We start from the raw sequence: 4,941 nt of genomic DNA, 5'->3' as shown, positions 1-4,941 counted from the left end.
CTCTGGCTTCTTCTCTGCCCAATATTTCCCTCGGTTGTTGGATCTCGCAGATGCAGATCAAGGGCTCTAATTTTTCGAGCTGGCCAGTGTGTATTTCTCCAGTTTCTTCTCCGCCCCATATTTCCCTTGGCCGTTGGATCTTGCAGATGTAGATCAAGGGCTCTGATTTGTCGAGCTGGTTAGTGGGTCTGGGCACTCCCTCGTGGACCCAAAATCTTTATTTAATAGCCATTAAGAATTTTTGTTCCGTTCTACCCCATAAATGCTTGACCTTGGTCCCAAGTTCAGGTGGTGGAGGCAAACTGTTTTGTTCTCAAAGTAGATGACTCTTTCCTCAAAGATTGGAGTGATTGCTAAGTCTTAGCCCTCTTCCTCTTTGGGTGCGATGTATTTTATGTAACATATTTTTGAGTGACAAGATAATAGAAGGACCGACTCTTGCTTAGCTAAAAAAAGAAACTTGAATTGTGAAACATTTTTATTATTAATTAAATAAAATAATTGCTATTAAATAATCAAGATTTATTTCTATAAATAAAAAAGACAGTGACAATGTAATTTGATCTGGTTTAAATTTGTGTAGAAGCAAAATGCAATGTATTAATAATGTTAAAAACCTAGTATGTTGGGGTTATGGGTTTATTCATTTGAGGGAATATGAAAAGTCAAGTGAATAGAAATAGTTATTAAGGATCCAAGAGGTCTCCTTCATCTTTGACAAGTGCATTGTTCATATTTTCATTCTTAAAGATCACATAAAATTTAGAACCAAGAATAAAGATAATTTGTAAACAGCCTTTTTTGTAAGTTTACTAGTTGATTTGCATTGTAAATGGGAGCATTATTGGTAGAATTCAACACCCTCGACAGTTGGTCACATGGTGGATTAGTGGTTTGATCTTCATCATTTTGAGCACTATGGAAAACATACTCATCATTTAAACAGACCATCGATTGATTATTGGGCTTCACATTTCAAAGAACTACCAATCTAGGAGTAACCAACAAGCCTAAACCACAACCAAAACTATAGCATCGAGCCATATTTAGAGCCACAAGCATGATTCAATTTGTGGTTTCCGAAAACCACCATTTAGTATAGACTTACAACTTCTAGATAATAGCTTATGGTAATCTTCAAACCATCATTTGCAAGGACTTCCAATTAACAAAAGACATCAACTTCTAGCCAAAGTATGAAATGTTCTTGGACCATTGAGCTTTAGAGCCAAGTTCCAACATTTGTGATCATTTACAAATCACCATTTGCATGGATTTCCAATCAACAAAAGACATCATCTTGTAGCCAAGTTAGGAAATGTTTCAGGAGCTACTAATATTTAGAGCCAAGTTCTAGAGTTTCTGGTCTTCCTTAGAGCACCATTTAGTAGAAGGCATAATATTTTGCTAGACTTTTGTTTTTGGTCCTCGAATTGCTAGATTTATGGAGCACATTCATCTATATTTCATCTCTCTGCTTACACTCACATATGCCATTTCAGTTTGAGGGGTGTGGGGAAGAACGTTGGATACCTGATCTATTAGGGTTATGCTATTATTCACTTGAGTGAATATTAAGAGTCGAGTGATGAGGGATACCTAATCTATTAAGGTTATGCTATTATTCACTTGAGAGAATATTAAGAGTCGAGTGATGAAGAATAGTCATCGAGAGTCCAAGAGACCTCTTGGAAGAGTAATCCAAAGGCCATAGACATTGTATTTATATGTGTATCATTTCAATAAAAAAATTCTACACTTATCTAATTTTGTTTGTCTAACAAAGACATATGCAAAGGAAGAATGCACTACATAGATACCCTTAACAAAATATTCGTTCTGGCAGACAAAGAAGATGTAATGTTGGAGGGACATTACATACTCACTATTGTTAAGTATTGGTTCAAAAGGAATGCAATTTTTAAGAGATACAACATTGAAATTTCATTAGTAGGATAATGTTAAAGGTGTATTCTTCACTCAATTCATCGAGACATTTAAGTAAGCCAATTCTACTTGCTTGTTTTTGAGGCAATAAATTATGTTATTAGCAAAAGTATTTATTCGAAAAGTTTTGTTTTTTACATTATTTAATCTCCCTAAAAATTACAAAGAAAATATTTAGTTGAAACATTAACATCCATCACTATTTTCTCTATTTTGTTTAAGAAATTATATGCACAACATTAAAAAAAATATTTACAAAATACTATTACTAATAAAGAATTTTTTTTTTTAACAAAATACCATTACTAAGAAATACAATTTTTTTTTGAAAATACCATTTCTAATTAAAAATGATCAATCAAATAAAATTTGCAAATCAACCTTCATTCTTTAGGTTTCAAAGTCATTCTCATTCAGTTTCGAAGTCATTCTCTAATCAATGATTACGTCTAATTTTAAGTAGTTTTAGAGCCATTCTCCACTAATTGTGGAGTCCTCAATGATAAAGTCAATTTTTAAATAGTTTTGGAGTTACTAACTGTGGAATTATCATTAAAGTAGGAGGTTATCATTAACGTAGTAAAGTAAATTTGCAAATGAACCATTCATTCTTTATGTTTCAAAGTCATTCATGTTTCGAAACATTCTCTAATCCATGATTACGTTTAATTTTAAATAGTTTTAGAGCCATTCTCCACTAAATTTGCAAATCAACCATTCATTCTTTATGTTTCAAAGTCATTCATGTTTCGAAACATTATTGTGGAGTCATCAATGATTAGGTCAATTTTTAAATAGTTTTGGAGTTACTAATTGTGGAATTATCATTAAAGTAGGAGGTTATCATTAAGGTAGTAAAGTAAATTAGCGTGTGTATGGAGGATCTTTATATTTTTTTAATGTAAATCTATATTGGTTTTTTTCTCTGAAAAAAAAGAGTAAATTAGCGTGAAAAAAATAATTCTTATTCAATACATTTTGATAATTATTTGTAACAACTTAATATGAAATCTTTCAAATAACAAATCACACAAATCTATTGAGTAATAAAAAAATATATTTTTTAAATTATTTTTTGTTCATCAAATATATTAGTTTTTTTTTTTTTTAATTATCAAAATATATAAATTTTTCAAACTTTAATATCATATTTCGTTAACTACATTTAACACAACTTTAATTTGTGAACACTAATCAAATCACTTCCATATTCTCATTAGCTATTTTAAAAATATACTAATTGTAATTATGATTTATAATTTACTCTAGGTATTTCATTAGAACAATACATTACAATAATACTTACAATAATATAAAATTTATTATTGTTCAGATTATTTCATTGAATCTCAAATAAATTGAGATATAATAAAAATACTAATTGTAATTATGATTTATAATTTACTCTAGATATTTCATTAGAACAATACATTACTATAATACTTACAATAATATGAAATTTATTATTATTAAAATTATTTCATTGAATCTCAAATAAATTGAGATATAATAAGAATATTTGAAGTAATAATTTTTTTTTAAATGAAATAATAATTCTAATTTTTAAATATTTCACAAAGATATACTAAAACATTGGTTTCATTGTACTCACACATTTATTTATTTCTATATATAAATTATCCACTGCATTTATTTATTTATATATTGGATATCCACACGGTTCATACATCTAATATACATAGAATACATTAATCAAATAAAATAAAAACAGCTACATGTACATATCAATTTCTTGCACTCTAATTTTATTGCTTTTGCCAGCAAATTATGAAAACAATAATTGGGCCTTTTCCCCTCAATTTATGAAGGTAATAACATATTTTTCCAAACACAGTGGAAAATAAAAGGAAAATAGATGAATGCTATATGGTCTAGCAAAAAAGTTAGTACTTTATTGCACTATGAGTTTTTTAAGCACAATGGTTAAATTGTTTGCACGTAGAATTTAATTTTAAAAGTTGATAGGATACGGATCTAATAACTGATGTCAATTGTTCTATAAAGGACAAAGAAATTAGGTTGATAATTATAATAAATTTATTTTAAAATTGAATTTATTAAGAGTTTAGAGGGATTAAATTTTGTTTCACATTAAAAGAAGTTTGCATCTTAAGAAATTTGATCTCTCAAAATTTATTAAATATAGATTTAAGATGGATTTAGGTTGGTAGAAATATATATATATATATATATATATATATATTTCTTTTTGAACACATAGTATTGGCCCATGATATCAATTTATGGTATTGGTATACATTTGTTAGATTTATGACTAAATCAAATTAAAATGAAAATATATCATGCTTTTAGAATGTTAAGTAGGGAGTCAAATGAATTACAACTGTTTAGGCACATGGTATTAATAGTCCCTCGTATCAACCTATGATATTAATCCATGGTATTGTAACAAATCCTATTTACTTTTTTTTTTTACCTCAATTTTTTTAATTAATAATTAATATTATTTTATTTTTTTAATTTAAATTTATTTTTACATAATTTGACTGAGATTTACAGGAGAGGATATTACAACATCTCTTCCATACTGGGTTGAAGTGCCTCTCGCTGCAAATATAATTTAACAAAAAAAATAATGTATAAACATTAATCACTATCTAACATGAGTCAAGATGGATCACATTTCTTCATGTGTAAACTTACTTTAGAGTGCAAAAAATAATGTGTAATTCTTGTTTATAGAGATTACACATTAAACCAATTTTCTTGTTATTAATATATCTTTAATGATAAGTCAATTTTATTTCATATTAAAATATTTTATTTATAATCCACATTAGATATTTTATTCTATACAACATTAAAATATTTTCTTTAACATTTTTATTTTCTATATATAGATATATATGAAGTTGATATCACTTATTAAAATATTTTTGAAAAGTATAGTGTTTAAACATCTTACTCACATATTTTTTTCTTTTTTTATTATAACTGATATCATTTTTTATT

The sequence above is a fragment of the Pinus tabuliformis genome, chromosome 6 (genome assembly GCF_031772625.1).
Source record: "Pinus tabuliformis cultivar Carrire ecotype Pingquan chromosome 6, CPIR1, whole genome shotgun sequence".
Classification (NCBI taxonomy): domain Eukaryota; kingdom Viridiplantae; phylum Streptophyta; class Pinopsida; order Pinales; family Pinaceae; genus Pinus; species Pinus tabuliformis.
The sequence above is the reverse complement of the archived record's forward strand: the minus strand, read 5'-3'. Positions refer to the sequence as shown.